The sequence below is a fragment of the Notamacropus eugenii genome, chromosome 6 (assembly GCF_028372415.1).
Source record: "Notamacropus eugenii isolate mMacEug1 chromosome 6, mMacEug1.pri_v2, whole genome shotgun sequence".
Lineage (NCBI taxonomy): Eukaryota > Metazoa > Chordata > Mammalia > Diprotodontia > Macropodidae > Notamacropus > Notamacropus eugenii.
The window spans coordinates 77501259-77527770 of record NC_092877.1 but is presented as its reverse complement, the minus strand read 5'-3'; the positions used below and the strand labels follow the sequence as shown (position 1 = coordinate 77527770).

General features: G+C 40.3%; 1 long non-coding RNA gene across 1 annotated transcript in view; it reads left to right on the top strand.

Annotated features, from left to right (window-relative positions):
• The first annotated feature begins 5654 nt into the window (after positions 1-5654).
• The window catches only part of LOC140511326 (uncharacterized), a 43429-nt gene continuing 22571 nt past the window's right edge, over positions 5655-26512 (top strand). The window contains exon 1 of the long non-coding RNA XR_011969500.1: positions 5655-7428. This is a non-coding gene — a long non-coding RNA (uncharacterized lncRNA). The remainder of the gene's footprint in view (positions 7429-26512) is intronic.

Genomic DNA, 26512 nt, shown 5'->3' with positions numbered 1-26512 from the left:
GAAACGTGCCCTTAATGGCTCCCTCCCAGGGAACCAACTCATTCTGTGTTGCAAAGTGTGCTAAGGATAATGAAGGAAAAGTGAAGAAAGTGACTAATTCTGCCATGGACAAAGAAGTTTCCTTGGCCACCTGTAAGTGCCTTTTAACGGTATTTAATCCAAATGTTTTGATTATTTTTAGCATAACTTTCTCCCCAGGAGACTAATGAAGTGTTAACAGTGTGTGTTAATTATGTAATTTTTTTCCCCCTTTGGTGGTTGTCTTCATTAAACCTAAGGTTCTAAATCCTATTTGCCACCTGAAATTCCAGAGGTTCCACATTCCTCCCCTGACCTTAGCATCTTTTAGTTCCCTGCAGTTCCATCAATTGCGTAATCTCATTTGTTTCCCCCCATGGAGAATCAGATGAGAATGACTTCCACACTTGGGAGACTTTGGTTAGTTCCATTTTAATTCTCGTCTAATTTTTAATATTCTTGATTTAGTTGGTAGCTTTGACAGAAGAGGCGCCTTCATATCCTCGGAGCCCATTACCAGCCCCTGCTAATTTGTCATTGTCCAAGGCAGCTCATCCCCCATCATCAGAAAGCTGCAACTTTGCCAAAGAAAGCTGAAAATCTGGTGGTGGAAGGGGGGAGAGTTTTTATTGCTTTTTACAAGCATTTTAATTAACAAAGGAATTGTGTTGCATACACATTACTCTGGTTATTTTAAACTTCTGCATATATTATGTCTCTGTCCTAAGTGGCAATGCATTCCACCCCAAAATAAATTTTTCTCAGGAAGAGGTAATCAACAGTCTCAAACTCAAAATACAGTCTAGAGAAAGAAAGTTTATCAAGCACTAGTTCATGGGATCCTAGAACTCAGAGCTGGAAGGAAGAGGCCTGATATATCACACACTCTAAACTCTTCATTTTAATGGTTAAGGAAACTAAGACCCAGAATAGGCAGGTAATTGGCCTAATAAGGAATAGTGGAAGGGCAACTAGATTTGGAGCTAGGGGATCTGTTTTCAAATCTTTGCTCTGCCACTTATTACCTGCCACTTGGGTGATGGTAGGCAAAGCCCTTAACGTTTATGGGCCTCTGTGTTCTCACCAGTTGTAAGTGGACATCACCTATGATCCCTAAGCTTCTTCCCAGCGAAATCCTAGAACAAGAGGGTTAATGGTGAGAGACACAAAAGCCATCATTGTTCCCATGAGCCTTTGAGTAAAGTAGGGGAAACAAGATAGAATACCACAAGGAAGATGGACTCAAATGGGTCCATGATCTTTGATCCTAATATACATATGGTGGTACTTCCTTACATTTATGTAATCCCTAATCATCCTCACAAAATACTACTCACAGATTGCCTCATTTGATACTCACTCACAACAATCTGGGAGGTACTGGTCCAGACCTAAAACTCCCTCCACCATGCAGATCATCAACTTACAAATTTCAGGGAGTTGTCTGGGAGGCAGTGAGGGATTAAGTGATTTATCTAGGGTCATACAGTTGAAATGTGTCAGAGATAAGGTTTTTTTTTTTTGTTTTTTGAGGCAATTGCAGTTAAGTGACTTGCCCAGGGTCACACAGCTATTAAGGGTCTATGATGTATTTGAACTCAAGTCTATCCACTGGTGCCATCTAGCTGCCCCTAGAAGCAAGGCTTTAACCCAGGTCTTCCTGACTTTGAAGTCATCCCTCTAGAAGATATATGTTTCATGGTTATGATTATGGCAGTTTTACAGATGAGGAGAGGAGAGGTTTGATAAGTTGTCTAAAGTCATGTAGCTAGTATTCCAAGTCCAGTGTTCTTCCCTTGATAACATGTTGGCTCCAAATAATACATTATTTGTATGAGATTTATATGTGCTTTGAAAAGCTGTTACCTAGCTGGAGCAATCTTTAAATTAAAATTCTATTGTTTAGAACTTTCCACTTAGTCATTTCCTTCTTTTCCTTTGTAGTTTTCCCTGCTTGTTTCTCCTCTTTTCACTCAGTGATGCAAAATCTTGCACTAATTGTGTGCACTAAAGATGGAGAAAATAGTCTAAGCTGTTAGAGCTGAACAACCTCCACACAAGGAGCTGATAACTAGCAGACTACCCAGAGGTGGGAAACCTTTCCACTGCCCAGGTGTGTGTGTGTGTGTGTGTGTGTGTGTGTGTGTGTGTGTGTGTGTTCATCCTTCGTTGCCAAAGAAGACCATGCCATCAGAGAAATGATGACATGACTTGCACTTGACTTTGTTTTGAGTGAGGGAGGGCTGTGCAGGTCACCAGCCTCACTTCTCCTCCAGAGCCATCTGGATGCAGTGACCAGATATTCATCAGGATGACTGGAGATGACCCAGGATGAGGCAATTGGGGTTAAGTGACTTGCCCAAGGTCACACAGCTAGTGAGTGTCAAGTGTCTGAGCTGAGATTTGAACTCAGGTCCTCCTGACTCCTGCACTGGTGCTCTATCCACTGCACCACCTAGCCGCCTCTTCCCACTGCCTGGGAGCATATGAAAGAGTGGAATGTTCTACAGGCTGCTGAGAAAATGTCAAACTAATCTCCAGAATAGTCAAGTCTTAGGTGATGTCCTATGATGAAGAGGAGACATAGACTTTTCTCCTTCCCAACTCAACTCCCATTGCCTGCATGCCAGTTTCCATCAGGTGCAGGATGCCCAGAGAGCCAGATCCTGACATCCATACACACACCTCTACTGGAAGTATCCCAGAATCCCTCTCCACTTTGACACTTAAACCAACTTATTTCTTGTTGGGGATCATCTGCCCTACAATTGCTCTCCAAGGTGCTCAAGGATTTACCATCTGCCCTTTACTTTCCTTGTCAGACCCTAAACCTGGTCTTTCCATCTGCCATGAACCAAGCATGAACAGAAGTCATCTTTTATATGTTATCTCTCCCAGTTAGACAATGAACCCCATGAGCGCAGGGGTTGTCTGGATTTTCTATTCGTATTTCTGTAAGTAATTATGCCAGCAAGTGATTAATAAATGCTTTTTTTTTCCAGTCCACATTATTGGTGGGGGGAAATGGGGGGAAACACTGTACTCTGTATATTAGTTTGCTTGCTAGAAACAATATTTAATTCATTGTTAACCTATCAGCTAAACACTTCTAGTTGAAAGATGGCCAGATTTGAATAGTTTCCCACGGTCTCCCAACATGACTTTCTACCTTAAGACAATGTTAGGTAATTTTTATAGGAATTCCAAAAAAGAAAAATCACGATGTGCAAAAGTCCAGAATATGCAAAGTTCAAGAACAGTTAAGTAACAATTCCATTCCCTCCTGGACTACTCTCCCTACTTCTAAAGTAAACAAATAGAACTCTTCCTTTTCAAGGATTATGTAATCCTTTCTCAAAAAAAAAAGACTTCTCAACTTATCCCCCACCTTTCCAAGGGACTTTCCTCCCTGCAGTCTGGAAAGGGCTTTTTAGAACAAAGAAATATTCCTTAATAAGTCTAGTTTTATTTTTATAAAATGGGAGGTTTTTGACTTGCATCCATAATTTGGAAATACTGGGCTAGAACCCTAACTTGAAAGCTGTTTGCAGTTCATTGCTGAATTATCCTATGACAACATGAATCACTTAACTTCTGTGCTCCGGTTTGCCCATTTATGAAATAGAAATCATAATATCATGTTCCTACCTACTTCAAAATAATATTATGAAATTTCAAAATCAAATTGTAAAGTTTGGCAGACATCTTTGAGAAAGGTGTTGGGTAATCTACTGCAGAGTTCTTTTGCAAACTTGTAAATTCCATAGGAGCAGGAATAGTATCTTATTTTTCTCTGTATCTCATACAGTAGTGATTCTCAGTATTTGCCAACTTGAAGTTCAATGTTGACAATGTCTCAAGTAACTAGCACAGCTAGCTCTTCAGAAACAAAATCTGAATCACTTTGTGGGAAATTGTGACTCTGCTTTTAGAATTTCACAAAGACACAATCCTAGTTAGAGGGCTTACCTCCATGAGTTAGGGAGGTCATAAAATGTAGAGCTAGAAAGGACATCATCTGTTCTAATTCCCTGTTTCACAGATGAGGAAACTAGGGGCCACAGAGGTAAATTGACTTTCTTGAGGCCACCCAGTTACAAAGCAGCAAATAAATGCTTCCTGATAGTGGGGTAATGGGATAAGAAAGTAAACTGAGATATGTTTTTGGGGACATGGCCAATGTGGGGATTTGTTTTGCTTGAACAGAAGATGAAACAGTTGGAACAGGAGTTTTGTTTTTCTTTCTTGGTGGCTTGAGAATGCACTTCTCATAACAAAGGAATGAGGATCTATCTGCAGCTGCTTGATGCTTCCTCATGATCTACTTGTGAGGGTGAAATAGAGAGAGGTGAAATGGAGAGAAGGCCCATTTTTGTTCGTTGAAAAAATCAATCTTAACTTTAAGTAATTTTTTTTTACAAGATGCAAGGCCAAGATGGCAAACTCCCTCATGGAGTTTATAGTCTTGCAAAAGAAGCCTGTTGTAGCTTATCCAATACCTTTCTTAAAGGAGCATGACATACATTACAATTTGATTTTTAAATTTCATAATATTTTGAAGTGGGTAGGAACACAATATTATTATTTCTATTTCATAAATGGGCAAACGGAGAACCCAGAAGCTAAGTGACTCATGTAAAGTCACGGAATAATTCAATGGTGCTCTTTCTACCATACCACATAGAAATGGGAGAGCTGAGGAGGTCTGGTCTCAGTTAACAACTGAGTTTTTGAGAGGCAGTGTTCAATCAATCAACAAGCATTTATTAATAGAGTACTATGTTTCAAGTACTGTGTTGAGTGCTGGAGATACAAAAACAAAAAAGAAATGGTCCCTGATCTCAAGGAGACAACGCATTCACATATAAGTATATTCAGAACACACACAAAAGAATACAAAGTATCATACAACACTGCTGGATGGTGCAGTAGATAGAGTGCTGGACCTGAGCTCAAGAAAACCTGAGTTTAAATTTGGCCTCATGCGCTTAATAGCTGTGTGACCCTGGACAAGCTTACCTGGTCAGTCTCAGTTTCATCAGCTGTGAAATGGGCATGATAATATCACCTACCTCCCGGGGCTGTTGTGAGGATCAAATGGATTCATATTTGTAAAACAGCACAAGTCCTGGCACATGGTTGGTGCTGAATAAATGCTCCTTTCTTTCCTTTTTCTTCTTTTCTTCCTTCTTTCAGGAAGGGGTGCACAAGCAGCTGAGAGGATCAGAGAAGGCTTTGTGTAGAAAGTATCATTTGAGCTTCCTCTGAGTTTTCTGTAATTAAAAGATTAAGATTCAGGAGACCTAGGTTTCTTTCCTGATGCTGCCAATGTATGATGATTTTATTATTTTTCAAATTTTATTGAAGCCTTTTGGATTTTGCACCACAGATATTTCCTAATTTCCCCACATCACCTAAACCCTCCCTTGTCACCAAGAAAAACAGTTCTCCTTCTCTCTGTGTGTGACTTCCATCATACGGCTTTTTGCACCACTGGCCTCAGTTTCTGTGAAGATGAAATGAGACAATGACAGTCACCTGCACGTTTGTAGCACCTTAAGGTTTGTAAAGTGATTTACATGTAATTTAATTTGATCCTCACAACAACCCTGGGAAGTAATTAATAACAACAATTATACCAGTTAAATACATAGAACTTTCTTTACATGTATTATCACCTTTTATCCTCACAACAACCCTGTGAGGTTAGGTGCTCCTACTTTTATTAGTTTACACATGAGGAAACTGAGGCAAAGAGAGGTTAAGTGACTTGCCAAGGTCACACAGCTTAGAAGCATTCAGTCATTTTCAGTTGTGTCAGCCTTTTTGTGACCCCATTTGGAATTTTCTTAGCAAAGGTACTAGATGTTGGTTTGCCTTTTCTTTCTCCAGCTCATTCTACAGATGAGAAAACTGAGACAACCAGGGTTAAGTGACTTGTTCAGGGTCATATAACTCGTGTCTGAGGCCAAATTTGAATTCAGGAAAATGAGTCTTCCTGACTCCAGGCCTGACATTGTGCCTCCTAGCTCAGGGGTGGGAAACCTGGGACTTGACCTCAAGGCCTCAGGTTCCCCACCCCTGTTCTAGCTGCTAATAATTACCTGAAGCAAAATTTGAACTCAGGTAGGTGCTATTGTCGTCCCATTTTACAGATGAGGAAACTGAGACTGAAAGTGGTCAAAAGACTTGTCCAAGGTTATACAACTAGTAAGTGTCTGAGGCAGGACTCAGACTCAGGTCTTCTCAATGCCAAGATACTAGGCCACCCACCTGCTTCTTCAATCTTCTCTGCTAGATGACATGGTTAAAAGTGCTTTGTAATCCTGAGCTATTATGTAAATGTGTTATTATTATAAATATTGACCGAGGAGGAAGTACTTGTGGGATAGAATAGGAAGGAAAATCATTCACAGAGCAAGAAAGGGAAACATTTAACAGACGGAGGAGAGCAAGCCCTCCCTACTTCACTATTTGAAAACCTGACCATGAGGGAATGAGGAGATGAATTCTACAGCTTATTTGAATTTCTACTTCCCTTGTTTGGTTGCAGACAAATTCTATCTGCAGCTCCTTAATGCTTTCCCATGATCTATTTGTCACTTGCAGGTTTTATTCTGAAAGGCAGCAGATTTTATTAAGACTGAGGATTATGAGGCTATATAGTGTTTTTTGTGCAGTCTTCTATGGTTTGGGTGTTTTTATTCAAGGATTATCAAATTTCTGTCAGCAGGAGGGAATATTAATAATTCTGGTAGGAGATTTGCTAGAGAAGATCTGAAAAATTCTGGTCTGAGAGTGGCCATGAACATACTCTAAAAAATCCAATTTTTCTTCTGGCCTCTTGAAAGAATGCCCCCATGTCTTTTAGAAAGAGAGGGTCTCTATTCAGGCTTCTGCAGAGTGATAGAGAGAATTACTGGTGCTAATAACCCATGCTTTGTTCATTTGGGGAGTCAGTCTCTTTGTAGAATTACTTCTGAGCTTTTCCTTTCCACCAGCAATAGAATTCAGTCTCTTCCATCAGTTACTTGAAAGCAACTGCGAGAAGTAGATTTTTCTGGGGACTGGCCAATTAGTCTCTGAGTGCTTCAGAGGTGTAATTTTCATCAGGTGTTTGATCTCAGGTAATACATGAGGTCACTGAGGCCTTGAATGGAGCTTAAAAGCCTTTACACAGTGAGGCAGTGACAGAGGATTAGAAATCACAGTGTCCTGCCTTCCATCTTCTCGAGTTCCAGGCAAGTCAGAGCTATACAGCCCAGTGAGGAGTCCTGGGATCTAAGAGGACAATGTGAAGGATGTGAGGAGTTAACTCTGTTTCTCTTACTGTTGTCATACGTGATGCTTTGATTCACTAGGATGATGCTGGCACTGCTTTTAACCTGCTGGAAACAACTGGCTGCTAAGGTAGGAATGGCTGTGAAACAGCCGGAACTTGAATCCACCCTGCTGCATTGGAATGGGGAGGGTGGGATGGTTGGGGTTGGTGGTTGAACATTTTTGTCATGGTTGGATAGTTTTATTTTCCCACCTGTGAATAAACTAGTGTACATTCGCATTCAGAAACATAATCATAACCATAAGATGGAGAAATAAAAATAAATTAACATTTTATCTGGAGACTCTGTAAAATTCCCTTTTTAAAAAGTATGTTGGGAGATGTTACTGCTGCCTGTAGATCATCCACAGGAAGAGTGACTAATTGAAGGGCAGAGAGGTGGAGCAGTGAATAGAGCACTGACCCTGGAGTCAGGAGGACCTGAGTTCAAAGCTGGCCTTAGAAACTTGCTTACTAGCTGTGCGATCTTGGGTGAGTCATTTATCCCTGATTGACTAACCTCCCCCCTGCAAAAAAAAAATGAGCTAAAAGAAAAGAGTGACTAGTTGAGTAGCAGCCTTCATTCTACTCCTTGTTCTGGACATCTTCCCTCACTAGGTAGTCTTGATCCCCAGGTGGGTCCTCCCTGAAGTTTTTTGCAAGCTGTTACTGTACTGGAATGAATGGAAAGAAAAGAGCTAATAGAAGAAGGGAGAGGTAGCATGGTGTAGGGCAGGGGTTCATACACAATTTTTATCTTCCTGGTCCCCATAGGCAGTCTGGTGAAGTCTACAGACCCCATCTCAGAATAATGTTTTTAAATCATTGAAGGAAACACTCATCTTTATTAGCAATTAGAGAGTAGTGGAGATAAAGATGCATTTTTCCCCTACCCAAGGTCAAAATCACTTGAACTCTTAATTATGGACTACTTGGAGGGTCTTGTACCCAAGCACCATATACTGAGGGTCAAGAGATTTGGGTCCTATCCTCTTTACCACTTGTAGACAACATGGTGAGGGGATCCAGGCTTTGGAGCCCAGTGTTTGAATCTTGGCTCTGCCATTTACTGCATGTATATTGGCAAGTTGCACCACAGAATTTGGGAGCTGAAAAAGACTTTAGTGGCCCCCCATACCCAGATAGAATCCTCATTATAATACCTAGCAGGGGATTGTCTAGTCTCTCTTTGAAGACGTCCAAGGAAGGAGGCGCCTTCTGCCTCTAAGGTACCTCATTCCACTTCTAAAAAGCTCTGTCCAGTAGTTTTCCTAATATCACACCTAAATTTGTCTCGTTACAACTTCTACCCAAAGCTCCTTGACCTCAGGTCAAGCAGTATAAGTCTAAATACTCTGCCACTTGACAGACCTCAAACCCTGGAGGATGGCTTACCCTGTCACCATTGAGCCTTATTTTCTCCAGGTTAAACAGTTCCTTTAACCAATTCTCATATGGTAAAGACTCAAAGCTCTTCCTTCTAGCTGCCTTCCTCTGAACATTGTCCAGCTTATCGATGTCCTTCTTAAGCCATGATGCCCAAATATTACAGAGAAAGTCTAGCTCCTTGAGAGTGTGGGTTGTTTTTTGCCTTTTTTTGTAGCATCATGCTTGGCAGCATAGTGAGCACTTCATAAAAGCTTGTTGACTAGCCTTGCTCTCTCTGGGCCTCATTTTTCCTACCTGTGGTATACAAGTGTTGGACTAGGTCTCTTCTAGCTCTAAATCTATGATGTGCTTAGAAAAGAAAGTCTTTGCATTCAGTGATTTCTTTCAATTCTAAGATTCTAGCATGGAATACCTTTTCCTAAAACCAGGCATATCCCATAAAACATTACCTTAACCAATGTCATCTTGCAATGTCTTAAGTACAATATAACCAAGCCCTCATTTTACAGATAAAAAAAACTGAATTCCATTGAGGTTATGTGGTTTGTCAAGACCACAAAAGTACGGGACCAAGTCAGGATCCAAATCTGGATCCTTTGAATCTGCATATGTTACTTTTCCATTGGCCCTGGCTCTCACTAGTTAGTAAACTAGAATTGGGATCAGAATCTGTATCTCTTACCTCCTAGTCCTTAATATTCTTGGTCTGCTGTGTTGTCATCCAGTCAATTATTTGAGCCATAGATTAGTTGGTTTGCAACCATCAGTTTGCCCTTAAGTACAACAGCATTAACCTCCTGGAGCATCAGACTGCTAACCATTATCCTATGGCTTGTGCTACATTTGTCACCATTGCTTTATGAAACTAACTAATTTTCTCCCTGTAAAATTATCTTGCCTATTGTGTATGTTTTGTTTGTTTTGTGGTGTTGTCTGTCAAACCAATGAATTACACCTGGCTGAGTATGCCTTTACTTGCAAAAATTCTCTGAAAGGGATGAGGTGAGTGCGGAAGGCCATTTGTCAGCCATCATCTGCACATATTTGTACCTTTGCAACGTGCAAGTAAAGATCTGGACAAACCATACCCCTGGGCCTGAAAACTTTGTTTTAGGTCTAGAAGTCAACCCAAAGAGTTGGAGGCCATATGGATTTTTTAGCTTTCAAGGAGAAACAAAACAAAAAACCAAAGCAGCCTTTTCCATAGGCCACTGAGTTCCAACCTCAGGGGGAGATCCAAGGCAGGGTCTTAAAAGTGATTCTGGAAGAACACCAATAGAAAGATCTTTAAAGCTCTTCAGCTCAAAGAGAAAGCTGAGCACATCTAGTCATTTGAGTCATAAAGAGGCAGGCAAAACCTTACCAAAAAGTTACTCCTTTACAGGAAGTATACCTCAAATCTAACCTAGAACGGGGGCATGAGGGGCAGATAAGAAACTCAAGGAGTACCCACCTCTGTCCTTTTTGCCTTTACCAAGTATCTAAGGGAGCTGAATTTGTTTCTTAGCCATTTATTTTCTTCAGTCTTTTGTATCCATCTCCTTTTCTCCCGTATCTAGTTCACACCCTTATCATCTTCTCAAAGCTACTGAAAAAGTCTCCTGATTGATGTCCCTACATACAGTCTCTCCTATTTCTGACCTATCTTTCAAAAAAACTAATAGCATGACATTACTAAAGAGCAGATGTGATCCTGTCACTCCCCTGCTCAAGAATCTCTTGTGGATCCCTATTACTCCTAGGAAAAATGCGGTCTTCTCAGGTTCCCAGTGATCTTTCCAGACTGATGATTCATGCTATATTCCACACAAACTGTTCTACTCCCTAGCCCTCATCCATCTTTCTTCTCCATCTTCCACCACTATGCATTTGACCAAACTATTTCCCTTGACCTCTATACTCCCTCCTTTTCACCTTGACCTTCTTGGAATTTAGCTCCATTCAAGGCTCATTTCAAAGATCATCACCCACATAAGATCTTTCTTCCCCCCCAACAATAAAAAAATCACTTTGCATTCACTCTGTACATATTTTCCATGTTGTTCTCTCCTTTCCCCAGTCCCAGCCGATTCCCCAAGCTCACCACACTATAGGATATAAATTCCATAAGGTCAGGGATGGTTTTCACTTACTCCTTTTTGTCCCCAGTGCCTGGCACAGAGAAGATACTTATAATAAATGCCTGTTGAATGATCATGAAATGAGAAGGAAGAACAAAGGATAATTGTATAGTCAGGGCTAAGACTGGATCAAAAATACTAAATGCCATGACAATCTGCTGCCTGGGATTTGTACAGCTTTTCTATCCCCTTGCATTAATCTTAAAGAAAAAAAAATAGTATCCCAAATGGCACTGATACAAGGAGCTACTACTTGTGTGTGTATGGGTATGAATGTGTGTGGGGGTAATGTATGTATGCATAGTAACACTTGGGTCAAGCAAGCATTTGGTAAATACCTACTATGTGCTAGATTCTGGGTATGTAAAATCAAAAATAAAAAATTACATTGGCTCATAGATTTAGAGCTACAAGGGGTCTCAGAAGCCTTCGAGTCTAACCCCCTCATTTGACAAAATGAGGAATCTGAGGCCCAGAGAGGTCAAAGGTCTGGCCCAGAATTTGAACCGAAATATCTAGTGTGTATACATATATTTCTGTTTATGTTTGTACACCTCACCTATAAAATGAAATTATAGGAATTTATGTTGTTTGTTCATTTCAACCATGTCTAACTCCTCGTGACCCCATTTTGGGTTTTCTTGGCAAAAATACTGGAGTGGTTTGCCATTTCCTTCTCCAGCTCATTTGACAGATGAGGAAACTGAGGCAAGCAGGGTTAAGTGACTTGCCCAGGGTCACACAGCTAACATCAAAGGCTGGATTTGAATTCACAAAGATGAAGCTTACTGACTTCAGGCCCACCACTCTAATCACTGTTTCACCTAGCTGTCCAATTATAGGATTAGTTGATCTCAAAATTTCCTTCTAGCTCTTAATTTCTATGAGTTACATCTATTTTTGGCAAGTAGTTAAATCCTATGAATGGGGCCTTTCCCTCCACTAGTCCACTTTGATGCTTTCTGGAAAGACCATCCCTCAAAGATCCATTAGAATGAGAATGCGTCCTATGTCCTAAGTCCTCCAGAAAAGGAAATACCACAACTGGGCCCTGTCCAGTGGCACAACCGTTCATTATTCTCTAGTAGCCTTGTTCTCTGCTCAGCAGAGGTTGCACACCGCACATCATCATCCTTCTTAAGATTTCTCTTCATATCTTTGGACTCCAATGAAATTGTTCTTCATGTAAAATAGCCTCAGTTTCACTAACTCCTCATGACCTTCATTCCTCATCTTTGTGGCCTTCTTACATATACAATACCTTATTCAACTAGGGATCTCAGTTTCATAAATTGGATAAGAAAGTTATTTGCATAGTATCACACCATCTTTCAGTTGAGTAGTCTGTCCTGTTCCCACACACATATACCTTGGATTGTTCCATAATACTAATGTGGTAGCATGGTCAGTTGCCTTGAACTCTTAGAGGTCATCCTGGTTGCACAACTAAGGAAATGCCCCATGAACTTTGTCTGTTCTCTTCCCTTGTCCTGAATCAACAAATGCTTCTGGTATTCCCCAGTAACCAATTGTCAAATGTCCAACCCATTCCCACCATTGCCTCTCTGCGCTTCCCTTGTTTCTAACGAGAAGTCAACTCTTCTCTATTGCAGACCACTACTTTGTTTCCATTCCTAGCTAACATCAATTAATCAATCAATATTTATTCAATACCCTCTACCTGCTGCCTATATTTCTACCTATCGGCCAGCTCCCCTCTGTTTCAAGCCACCATTCTTTCCCATCCCCAGCTACCATCAATCAATCAATATTCATTAAAAACCCTTTCTATGCTAGGTGTTGTGCTAGGCACTAGGGAAAGAAATTTTAAAAGTGTGATAGTCTTTAACCTCAAGGAACTTACATTCTACTGGGGCATACACTACTCTAAATAGTCTCGTTTACCTTGCTACTAAGTTATCAGGGTAATGAAGGCAGAGGGAAGGGAGCCACTCTGCCAACTCCTTTATAGTCATAGATGAAGAGAAGTTCTAGGAAAAATTGTCAGAGGTACGCTAAGATTAAATGGTCAGAAGTGGGATTTGAACCCAGGACTTCCTGATTTCATGCCCTATACTTTCTACATTAGATTCTTGAATGGATAGCTGACATTTATACAGCATGTTCAAGTTTGTAAGATACTTTTATATATAATCACCAAATCTTGTACTATGCATGTTGATCAACTACTTAACATATGTTCTTATTTGAGCCTTATCAGAACATCCCTATGATATAGATCCCTGTAAGATATATCCCGTCAGTATTATTATCCTGATTTTACAGATGAAGAGACTGTGGCCTAGAGAGAACCTCTGAAAGATGACCTATATAGTGTTATTTCCAGGACAGCAAGATTCTCACTTGGGTTTTCCTGACACCTAGTCTAGCGCCCACATGTACACAGTCCTTGTGAGTTACCAACAACAATAAGTCATTCCCTGGCTACCAGTTCTCCTATGATAGGTCACTGTTGTTAACTAGGCTTGTCTTCAATCCCCCATTTGAAGGGTTCCCAGCTTGGTAGGGAGGGTCTTCTAGAGTGCGTGTCCCCATTGGCACAACCTTCTGAGAACCCCACATCACCTCCAAGCCACGGAGGATGAGACACTGGACTAGAACTTTGGTGGCCACCCTTTTCACACCTTAGCTGATTTCTTGAATGATTAAATGTGCAAATGCAGACTAATTTATTTCACATACTGGAGAAGATAGAGTAGGGTCGAAAGTTAGGGGAGCCTGGTTGTATGAAGGCCTTACAACAGGATTTTTTTTTTATTTCTCAACGTGACGGGGTGGAGAATAGAGGGAAGGATATAGAGAGAAAGAGTGAAGGCAAGAAAATAAATGCTTGTTAATCCAAAAAGATTTAATTTAAAAAACTCCTTGCTACCTTTTTGCAGAATTGATACAGATTATATGGTTATAGGTCTTGGGGTTTAGAAGTAGAAGGCACTTTAACATCAGATGAGGAAACTGAGGCCCAGAGAGGAATGATTTGTCCAAATAAGGTTACACAGGTGGTAAAGTACCAAGCAGGGTTAGGAGTCAAAACAACGTGTTCAGGCTAGAAACCCCAAACTCTTTCCATTGCCCCTTATGCTTGACAGAATTCCAGACTGCATTCCTGAACCAAATATCTCGCTATGTTCTGTGTTCTGCAAAATTTGAAAGTATCTTTTCAAGTTTGCTGCTAGTTTTGTAACATAATCAGTAGCCATGTTATCATCACATATTTGTCTTGACTTCAATAGATCTACTGTAACGGAACTTGGATAACAACAGAATTCTTCCTATTTCCTAGGGAAGTCTTCCATGTTACTTTTTTCTATTCTTGAAGTCTCAGAATCAATTGGTTTTTATCAGGGCCATTTGGTTAGGAATACAACAAGTGTGCACTTTCTGATTCCCGGGAAAGCAGTGAATCCTATAGGCAATTTTACATTAAAGTATCTTCCCAGTGCATCATTTTTAGACATCATTTTGGGGAAGGAAAGGCTGGGCAGCATTATTTGAACATTTAATCTTGAACACTTTATTCATCATTCTAAAAGCATATTTCATGATACAAGATTTTCTACTTTTCAGTAAATGTTCCCTGGGGGGAAAAATGGAAAGAAATTAAACGTCTTTTTTTCCTGTGTGTGATGGCAGGTTTTCCCATCATCCTTCATATCTCTTATCTGTCCCCATTTTTTTTGTTTTGTAATTTTATTAGAAAAAATGTACTAAAAAAAGGTCTCTCTTGTGTCCTAACTGACAAATCATAATGAAGAAAGCCTAAGGTGAAATTTTAGAAAGGGAAGAAGAGGCCTCCTAGGCCTGCCTACTTTAAGGGACAAAAAGGAGAGGAAGGTAGCAGTAAGGTGAGCTGACCTTTCTGATTTTGTGGATGCTTATTCATTCAAATTTGGGGGAAAATCCCATTTTTTTTAAACAAAATCTCCTACAATCCAGTTACACAGGCCTGTTTGCTGTTCCTCACACATAAAACCCCATCCATATCTTTCTTTGTGACTTTTTACTGCCTGTTCTCCAGACCTAGAATGTTCTCCTCCTGACCTGGCCTCTGTTTCCCTGGATTCCTTCAAGATTCAGTTCAAATCCCACTTTCTGAAAATGGGTACCCCCTTCCTTTCTTCCCCTACCAATCACACACACACAGACACACACATACACACACGCATGCACACACAGCCTCCACCTCTGAGATTACCTCACATCTTCTCTGTATATAGTTCATTTTCTCTAGTTATTTGTATTTTGTCTCTTCCATTAGAATGTGAGCACTTTAAGGATAGGGACTTCCTTTGAATGACTAACTCTCAGCCCAGTGCTTGGCACATAGTAACAAATGCTTTATTACAATAGTTATTATTAGTAGTATTTCTAACTCAGACAGCCCTTCAGATCAAGTGGGCTAAATGTGAATTCTTTTTGTAGTTACTGACTAGTACAATTACTAACCCTCTAGCATCATTAGATATACCAGACACCTCAAACTTGGACGTTTCCTAGGAAGGAAGGGGAAGGAGAAGGGGAAGCATTTCTGTAGTACCTTCTATGACCAGGCACTGTGCCAGGTGCTTTTTTCAAATGTTATCTGATTTGATCCTCACAAACAATCCTGCAAGGTAGGTGCTGTTATTATCCCCATTTTACAGTTGAGGACACCGAGACAAACAGAGGTTAAGAAACTTGCCCAAGGTCACAAGAGTGAAAGGACAGATTTGAACTTGGGTCCTCTATAAGAAATCATATATACATGCATACTTACACACACACATATATATGTGTGTGTATGAATAATAGGACAGAAGTGAATGCTGGTCTTTTATTTGGAATCTTAAACATTTTTTTCCCCAGTTCTTATTCAATCACTGAATGAGAGTTAGTTTGATACAGGAGTTTTGTCTGTTACACAAGCACCAATCTAGCACAATATTATGCTAGTATGGTAAAATAACATACATTAAATAAATGCTTCCTTTCTTGGGAGAGCTGACAGTCAAGGTGGGGAGGTAATTGAAAATACCAGGCAATAAGTAATACCTTCCCCAAACATAGTATAGACATTAAAAATTACTGGGGACCAGAGACCACTGTGGACTAGGTGGCACAGGAGGGCTTCAAGGAGGCAATGGGATTTGAGTTGAGCCTTGAAGGACAGGTAGAATTTTGTTCTACACTCCCTTTAGAGATAAAGACAGTAAGACACAGGTAGGGCAAACAATTTGTCCAAGGTTATTCTACAAGTCATTAGCCAAGCCAGCAATATCACTCAAAATTCCAGATTCCCGGTTCACTGAGCTATGTAGCATCTCTAAGTGGTTATGGTGTTAATAAGTGAAATGAGGTTTGGAACAAAGCAAACTTTCTGAAAACCTCCTCGCCCTGCACTCATACCCACTCCTCCAAATAGACTTATTACCCATCTGACCCATTCAGAAGATGTCCCTGAAATCACCAGAATCTAAACACCACATTGGCCTCCCAGGGACCCACTCAACTTTCCTGCCTGCTGGCCCTTTTAAACAAACAAAGGGCAACGCACAAGTTATTAGTAAATACCAAGGCTTAGTTTATTGTATAAAACTTCAATCCAACAAATAAATGAGCCATCAAGTTTGAATTTATGTAGCATTCAAAACACATTAAAGCCATTTGACCATGACAAAGGCCTTTCCTGCTTTGAATGATGAGGCCAACACAGCATAATATCCTTCCAATGAGACATTAAGCCGAGGTCCTTTCTGTTTGTCTCTGGTGACTGTCAAGGTGGAAGTTAAAGGTTCTGCAGCATTTTTGTGAAGAGATGAGTGGGAGAATGGGGTGCTGAGGGCTCCTAAACCTTGATTTTCTAAGAATTTTGAGATGCCACTGGCAGACAATGTTAGCAATTGTCTAGGAGTTATTAGGTGGCCTGATATGGTGAGAAAACTGGTCGTATAGTCAGAAGACCCAGGATTGAGTCCTTGTGACCAAAGGCGAGTGACCTCGCCTTTCTGAGCCTCCACAGTCTCTTACCCATAAAATGGGGGAAAAAAGTGCTATTTGCATTACCTTCCTCACACAGTTACTTTAAAAGAAGTAGTTTTGTAAACGCAAAAGTACTATAGAAACAGGAGGGGTTGTTGTTCTGATGGACCCATCTGTGAACTATTTTTTTTCTGTTCCTTGAGAAAAAGGCCCTTAATTTTTTGTGTGTGTATCATGGCCCACTTTGGCAGTCTGGTGAAATCTATAGACCCCTTCTCAAAATGTTATTTTTAAATAATTGAAGGAAATGCTAGGTTTCAGTTAGATGTTCAGTAGAAATAAAGATGAAGTTTTTTCCTATTCAAGTTCATTGGCCCCCTGAAAACTATCCGCGGACCCCCAAATCATGAACCCCAATCTGAGATATCACTTCCCTCTCCCTCTCCTGATCACCCCAAGGCATCTTCCCTTCTAATATACCCCATTGCCTGTTTTCTTCAACTTGTAACTTCTATGAACTGAGTAAGAAGGGACATATCCAGCAAAATCGTGAAGTAGGTTATGTTTGCTTTTATTACCCTCAGCCTCTCCTATCTTCTTTTTTTCCCTCCCACCCCCTTTCAAGAACACCCTCTCCCCAATTATTTCAGGTATCGGATCTCTCCTTTTCTCTTCCCTTTCTTGTATCCTCATTTAAAAGCTGCACTTTGAGTTTGCTATCTCCTTGGAGAATAAATAGCCTTGTCTCCCAGTAAGGGCATTTCAAGTTTATGTGGGCAGTAACGGGAGGAGCTTCCAAAGGCTCTTAAAGTCACCACTTGGTGGCCTCATACATACAAGGCCAATTCTGTTGGAATCTGTCTTTGCAAAACAGACAATGAATGGAAAAGAGCTCTCTGCCTTAAAGACTCCTGAGTGAAATACAGCTCCCTGACTATCTTCTTTAGGGGAGGACTGGGTATCAATAGAGCCAGATGGTCCTGAAGCCTGGGCCGTTCCATCTGGCATCATCTACTTTGAGTATGTAAGCAAAATCCATCAACCTTGGGGCAGAGTGTTCTTTGTGGGGGAGATACCTTAGAGGGAACAGGGAGACCCCCATTCAGAGCCCTAGTTGTAAAATAGCCAGGCATCAGCTCTCATTCTCTCCTTAGTCTCAGCTTGAAAAAAAATTCAATAAGCAACTGTGCCACACACTAAGGAAGGCACAGCTTAAATAATATGCCAACTTAGCTCTGATAAATACACAAATAGCTATAAATATAAAATAATACACAATAATTACATTGAGAAGCATGAACAAAATGCTGTTAGAGGTTGAAAGGGGAGGAAGAGAACTACTGCCTGGGGTGGAGTGGAGAGGTGAGGTTCAAGAAAGGAAAATCTCATGGGCTTATCTGAAAAGAGACTTAAAGGACTGGAAAATGTTTCAAAAGGTAGGAATAGGGTAGAGGGTAGTCTGGACACCCAGAACAGCATGAGCAAAAGCTCAGAGGTGAAAGACTAAGGGGCATAATAACTCTTATTTTTGTAGTGCTTTAAGTGTTACAAAGCACTTTCTTTTCAATACCTTGTGAAGTAGGAAGCACAAATGTTATTATTCCCATCTTATGTATAAGGAAACTGAGGCTCTGAAAGGCTAAGGAATCTGATCATCATCGCAGATTTGGTGTCAAAAGCAGTATTCTAATCTGGTTGTCTTGAATCCAAGTACAGCAGTCTTTCCTGTATGCCTCTCATGCACAGGACATGGCAAGTAGTACCATTTTGCTGTAGCATATTAATGGGAGTAGTGTGAAATAAGCCTGGAAGCATGGGATGGTGACATATTATGAAGGTCAATGAATGCCAGACTGAAGGAATTCAGACTTTATCAAGTAGTCAGCAGGGAGCCACTGACAAATTTTAAGTAAAAGGATGGCACGACAAGATTGTTCAAGATAGAGACTGATCTTGCAGAAGAGTGAAGAGTGAACTAGAGAGGGGGGAAAGTAGAATTAGGAAGTTTGGTTAGTTCGATATCACATTAATCCAGGCAGGTTATGATGAGAGCAGCCATGAGGGACAGTGTTGTATGATGAGTAAAATCTTGGATGTAGACTCGGAAGACCTGGGTTCTAAATTCTACCTCAAACTCTATCTACATGATAGTATGAAAGACAAATTAATTATTCTCTCAAAACTGTTTCCTCATCTGTAAAATGGGGGTAATAATTCTAGAACCACCTGCCTTATAGGGGTGTTGTTAAGGACAGTGCTTTGCCAACTTTAAAGTGTTATATGAAGTGAATTATTACAGCTAGAATTATTACAGAGCTTGACCTTTAATCAAGGAGATCTGTGTAAGGTAGACACTTACTGAGCAAGTCATTTAATCTCTATCTGCCTTGGTTTCCTCAACTGTAAAAGGGAGGTTATACCTTCCTACTTCCCAGGGTTATTATGAGGATCCAATGAGATAATATTTATAAAGTTAGCACAGTTCTTGGCACATAGCAGACACTAAATAAACCTGTTTCTTTTCTTCTTTAATTAGGTCACTGCATTGTCTTTGTGTCTTTTCAGAATCTTCTCATCCTTTGTGTGGTTTCTCAGAACCACTAGTCTTTGTCAGTGGTTCCTGATTTTTATAGTAAGGAGGAACTTTTTTATGGGGGGGAGGAGGAATTAAAGGAACCAGCCTCAATCACAAGCATTTATTAAGTGCCTACCATGTACTAAGTATTGTGCTGGTGCTGAGGATACAAATATAAAAGGAAACAATCCCTGACTTTGAGGAATCTGGATTCTGTTCAGGGGTTATATGGAGTTAAGACTGTCCTTAAATATTTATTAAGCAAGAATTATGCACCTGGCATTGTGCTAAGCCTTAGGGATAAAAAAAAAAAAAGGCAAAAGACAGTCCCTGCTTTCAAAGAGCTCACAGTCCAAGGGGGGATACAAATTGCAGACAACTATGAACAAACAAACTACACATGGAATAAATTGGAGGTAATCAACAGAAGGAAGGGGGATTGGAGAAGGTTTCCTGGAAAAGGTGGGATTTTGACTGAGACTTGAAGGAAGCCAGGAAGCAGAGCTGAGGAGGGACATGGTCATAGCCATTAAAAGTCTGGAGTGGGGAGGTAAGAAGTCCTTGTTTGAGGAATAACTAGGATGCAAGTGTAAATTGATCATTGAGCACTTCCAGGGGGTTGGAATGAGGAATTGACTTATAAAAAGATCAGAAAGGTGAAAGTTGGAGGCATATTATGAAAGACTTTGAGTGCCAACCAGGATTTTCTTTTTGATCCTGGAGATAATTTGGAGCCACCATTTACCAATCCACTCCATTATATTCAGACAGAGAAAGAGAAGTCCGGAGAGTTAGTAACTTACCCAAGATCATATAGGTGGTAAGATACATAGATAGGATTTTAACTCAAATCCTCTGACTCCAAAGCCTACTGATTTATTTTGTTTTTGCTAGCTTGTGTCTGACTCTCCATGACCCCATTTGGGGTTTTCTTGGCAAAGATACTAGATATGGGTTTGCCATTTTCTCCTCCAGCTCATTTTACAGATGAGAAAACTGAGGCAAAGAGGGGTAAATGACTTGCCCAGGATCACACAGCTAGTGTCTGGAGTCAGATTTGAACCCAGTTAGATGAATCTTCCTGATTTCAAGCCCAGTGCTCTATCCACTATACCATCTAGCTGCTCCATTTATCTTGACCTCTTTGAAAGCTAATTAGCACTTCTGAACTATCCCCATTGGCTTATGACCTTGGAAGTGTTGCCTAGTAAAAGTTATGAGACCTACTTCAATGAATTTCTCATAATTATTTGTAACATTTGTCATCAACAGGGTCATAATTAGCCTAGGACTCTCTCCCCATAGCCTAGAGTCCATCTCTTGGGACATGGTCTTGAGAATTACAGGGAAGGAAGGGCAGGGGAAAAAAGGACAATGACCTCGAGACAACACAAAACACAGCTGCTGTCCCCAAGTATGTTCACCTCCACCACAGTTGAGGATTATCCCTTTTCTCTTCACTGCTCTTGCCACAGGTGAAAAGATGTCTAGTTATGGCTTTAATCTACATCTCTGTTGTTTATATGTAAATGGTTACTTCTAAAGTGCTTACCTGCAAAGACTGTTCTCAAGTATTTTAAAGGCTATTCCAATAATCTTGCTTATACAATTTGCATTACTTCTAAGAAAAGGGTTTGCTAATTTCTTCCTAGTCTTCAAACAATTTAGCCTAAATTCCAAATTAAGAGAGTCTGAATTAAATCTATCCAACTCATCCAATGTTTATTGCATATCTCTTCAGCTCATCATTCAGTGAATCCACGAAAGTCCTACTCAGATGCTTTTTTGCTACCACAGGCCTGACAGGTACAGAGAGTAGAAGATTTTAATGTTTCTATTATTTATTGTTGGCTTTTTAAAAAAGAAGTATTTGATTGAGTAAATCAAAATTTAGCCTCAAAGGCTCTCATCAGAAAAGGCAACTCCCACTTGTAAAATCCCCAGAGTGTGGAAACTGAGACTATTGAAATTAATTTATTAAATAATCTGCCAAGTACTAACATGAAGTAAGGAGGCTGAGTCCTTCCATTCAAAAGCCTATGGGGGAATCATCCTGGTTAGTCTGTTGGCTAATTAACACTTCTGAACTATCCTCAATTAAGAAGGAAGATAGGCTGTTAAAGATGTTGGACAGCAACCTTAAATCAGGGGTTCTTAAGGCCAGTGAACTTGTGTGTGTGTGTGTATTTACTTATGTATATGTGTGCATATTCATGTGTAGTTTTCTGTATATACATATATATGTATATGTGTACATACATGTGTGTGCATACATGTATATATACACATATATGCATATATAATTAGTTTCTTTTGTAATCCTATGTATTTGATTTTATATATTTAAGAACATGATCCTGAGAAGGGGTTGATAAACTTCACTAGTCTGCTAAGAAGGGTCAAGATAAGAGAAGTTAAGAATCTCTGCCCTAAATTAAGCCCAAACAAAAGAATCCAAATATTCCTATTTGTAGAAGAGAGATAATGTGATTTAGAGTAAAGAGACTTGGACATTAACTCAGCGAGTGTTGATTGAATCCCCCAGTCTGACTCTTATTAGTTGTATGATCATGAGCAAATCCCTCTCAGTCTGTTTCTTTATTTCTCTCACAAAGTAACCATACTTGCCCCATAAACTCATGGGAAGCAGAGGGTGTTGTAAAAGAGGTTTAACATTATTTTAAGTGACTAGGATAAAGCCATAGCTGGCATGCTCCTCAGATTTACAGATGACTCAAAGGAAGGAAGGAGGGCTAACATAGTGAATGTCATAAGGCCTATCTAAAAAGATCTTGACTTACTAGAACGATGGATCTTGTCTAATAAGAAGAGATTTGTTAAGCATGAATGTAAAAGTTTTATATTTGGGTCCCTCAGATGAACTCAACTTCAGAAGTACAAGCTTGTGGTAGGAATAATATCTGAATCCCTCCCTGCAGGCAAGTTAGACTGATTTTTCCTTAAAAGGTATTGAAATCATCCTTGAGACCTGATTGGCTCTGGGGATGAAAGGTTCAGGCCGTGGATATCACTTTCTGATCTCCTGAGTACAAAGCAGCCCCAAGAAGTTTCAGGGATACTCTGATGCTGTGCTAGTGGATCACAATGGGTAACTCAAGCAGGGGAGATTCTCACAGCTGAATCAACTTGAGTTGTGCTCAGTTTCTTTCCTTGTTAAATAATCTCCTGCTATGGCTAAGTGAACTCTTTGTTAGCTGGTTGAATGACTTATGCACGTCTTGTTTTGTTTCAAAATCAACCTTGAGCTACCAGGGGATGAGCTTGAGTCAGGACTAACTAAGAAAGAACAAGGCTGATGGATACATAGCCTGACAAGATGGCTGGAAGAGAGGTCTTAACGATCTCCAGGTTCAATATATGTTGAGTTCAACATGGCTACCAGGAAAACTAATTAAATGAAGTCCAAGGCTGCAGTATGAGAAACCTAATGTCTAGGATCTGCCCTGGTCAAGTCATATCTAACGTACTTTGTTCAGTTCTGACGACTACATTTTAGGGAGGACACAGTAAATATCCAAAGGAGGGTGACCAAGAGAACTTGAGATGACAATCTATGAGAATCTATTTGAAGAGACTGAAGATGTTTAATCAGTAAGGACAGCTGACTTCAAGGATTTAAAGGTTTGTCATGTGGAAAAAACAACTTACTTCTTCCTAGTGACCCAGAAAATTGAACCAGAAGTAATACGTGGCCACTATGGGTCTCATAACACAGCCAAAATCTTCATTAGTTTTTCTGGTGGCCAGATTGAACTATTGACTCATACTGAGCTTGCAGGTTGCTAATAATCTCAGTGCTTTTTTTTTCAAATGAATTGTATGTCAAGCCACATATCCTCCAGCTTTTTTGTAACTGGGCTTGACTCAGGCTACTCTCCTGCTAGTTCATTTGTGATAATGGAACAAAATACAAATCAGAGAGTCAGATTTAACAAAGATTTTAGACTTAGTGTCCGGAAGACCATTATAACTATTTTAATGTTGTCATTCAATCATGTCTCATTCTTTGTGATCCTATTTGGGGTTTCCTTGGCAGAGATACTGGAGTAGTTTACCATTTCCTTCTGCAATTCATTTGATAGATGAGGAAACTGAGGCAAACAAGATTAAGTGACTTGCCCAGGGCCACATAGATCATGAGTGTTTGAGGCCAGATTTGAATTCAGGAAGATGAGTTGCCCTTTCTCTAGGCCCAGCACTCTATCCATTATGCCACCTAGCTGCCCTATTATAATCATCAGAGCCATCCAAAGGGGAAAACAGGTAACTCTGGAGGGAGTGGGCTCTTTCTCACTGAAGGCCTTTTAGTTTTTGTCTCCTCAGCAACTAGCACAGTGCGTGGTAAATAATAGGTACTTAATAATTGCTCGCTGAATTGAATTGAATCCAAGAAAGGGCTGGGAATTTTGCAGGAGAGATTCAGGTGTGGGTTGGGTTAGAACCCCTCTGAGGTACCTTCCAAGATTCTGTGATTCTGAAAAGAGCTTTGTAAATGTAAGATGCTTTATAAATGTCAGTTATTTGCATTATTAGTGACTACGTCAAGTTCAGAAATGCTATAAAGCCTTTTAAATGAAACAATAGCAATGTGTAACAAACTGGTCCAACTATCTATACTGGGAAAACAAAATCAATGAAAAACCACATACGGCTCAGAGCATGACATGAGCTAAGTGGGCAACTTATCAAATTAGTCCATCAGTATGTATATCAATATATACAGATGGACAATGAGCTGGGCCCAGAATTATGCAGGAGAAGGAAATAGAGCTAGACTGTATTTGGAAAAATGATCAGTGATTTCCGTGGCTCTAAATGGCTACTGCAGAATCCCATTTCTCTGTTGTAGAAATTACAAATACCTTTTTCGCCCCAGCATGTAGACAGAGCCAAGAGGAGATGATTCCACCCTCCTTCAATATTCTATAAATTTCATGATGGTAGTTTGACTAAGGTAATTTGAACTGCCCCAGGGGAAGGAGGGAAAGAGACAGCAGGGTAGAGAATGAAGCACTCTCCCTGAGTCCCTGAATTCAATCTAGGAGACTCTAGCATAAGCAGGAGACATATCACACAGGTATTAGAGGAGAAAGGTAAGTCTTAAACCAACATGAACTGACATGCAGCTAGGAATCTTTTTATGAGTGTGAGACTTGGAACTACAGGGACCAATGTGCAAAAAGAGGTTTAGGAATAATGGAAACCATCTGGTTGAGAGGTATATGTGTGGCTAAAACATATCTTTGTTCTCCAGTTGCTAGAGAGGTGGTCTCTTGATAGAGAAGGAGTACCATATGCCAAAGGATGAGAAGGATGGTGGAACTGTGAAGGGCAATAAATAAGCCCTGCTGAACCTGAGGAGAGATGTAGAAAGCAGAACTATGGATGACAACAGGGGACCAATAACCAGTTAGCTGGAAGTAAGATCTGTCAGAAACAAGCAATGAGAGGGGGATCATGGGAGGAAGCACCACTCACACCTACCCACCCATCCAAGAGCAAACCTTGACCTCTCTGCTGGAACCAAAACCTGGTTGGTTGTTGTCTTTCATTCTTGAGGAAGGCCAAAGTGACATCACCACGTTGGGGTCAATGTACAGCCTGTCCAAGGTGGCTGATTAGACCAATATGAGCTTGGCAAGTTCTACCACAGGTCAGGCACAAATAGCCCTTATGAACCAAACCTAGGGTAATACTGCATATATCTGGGGGAGATTTGCTGGTTGGTGGGAATGACATAAGGGAGTCCTTCTTTCTGACTTCAGCAAATTTGCAGGTGAAAAGGATCAAGTTACAAAGATGAGATATGAGGACATATTTCCCTCAGCATGCATTTGCATCCTGTATAGGTGAGCCCCTTTCAGATGTGGATGGATCATTCTGGATCTAATCATGGATGTGAAGCTTTAGATAGATCATTTGCATCAGAAAAGGACACCAATTGCATCTGAGCCATACATAGTTTCTGTGCTTTTTTCCCTAGCTTTTCATTTGCATAGAACTAAATAGCTAGATTTGGAGTAAGGAAGACCTGAACTCAAATATGACTTCAGTCACTTACTACTGTGGGACCCTGGAGAGGCACCAAAGTTCGACCTGACTTAATTTCCTCACTTGTAAACTAAGGATGATAATAATGGTACCTACCTTCCAGAATTATTGTCAGAATAAGCAATATATAAATGCTAGCTATTGTTACTATTATAGACCAACTGGAGAATCTTAATAGTTTACAAACCTGAACCCCAGAGCTTTGTGTTAACTATTGGGCAAATGGCCATTGTCTGGTTAGGACCTGTCTTACAGAGATGATGATTTGGGAAATGTACTTGTGAGTCACCACAAGTTAGAGTGAAGTCTTACTCCAAGAGACCCAGTCCTGAACCAGGAAGAGTTTTCCACAGGAAATGGTAAACCTCTGCTCTCCTTTCTCCTTCCTGAGGATGATAAGCCTTAGAAGTAAGGCCCTGAGAGGCAGAACTTTTAGATGAGTGGTCTAAGCAAAGGGTTTCTACTCCTTCTGAGAGCAGAGAGATACCAAAGCTGAGGATTGCAAGTGAATCATCCTGGAACCAGCCCAGGAAGGCTATCAACTGGCCCAAAAGTGACATCATATTTGTAAAAGTCATCATTGTCCTATCTAGCTTTTATGTGGCACCTACTGTATTCCAAGCACTGTGCTAAATCTTTACAAATATTATCTTTTTTGTTCCTTACAACTATCCTGGGAGGTGAGTACAATTATTATCCCCATTTTACAGTTGAGGAAACTGAGGCAAACAGAGGAAAAATGACTTTCCTAAGGTCACTCAGCTAGTAAATATCTGGGGCAACATTTGAATTCAGGTCTTCCTTACTAAAGGCCCATCATTTGATACACTTGGGTGTGAAGTACCTTGGTTAGTACAAGGTTTGGTAAACACAGCCAAACAACCATCCAAGAAAGACACTATGCTCAGTGGTGAAGATCATGATGATTACAAAGAGAGAAAAGACACCAAGGGCCTGTGGTTCTTTGGTTGTAAGTTGCTTTATCCACATCTATTCCCCATAAATATGCCAGCCACCACTGTATGTCAATATATACAG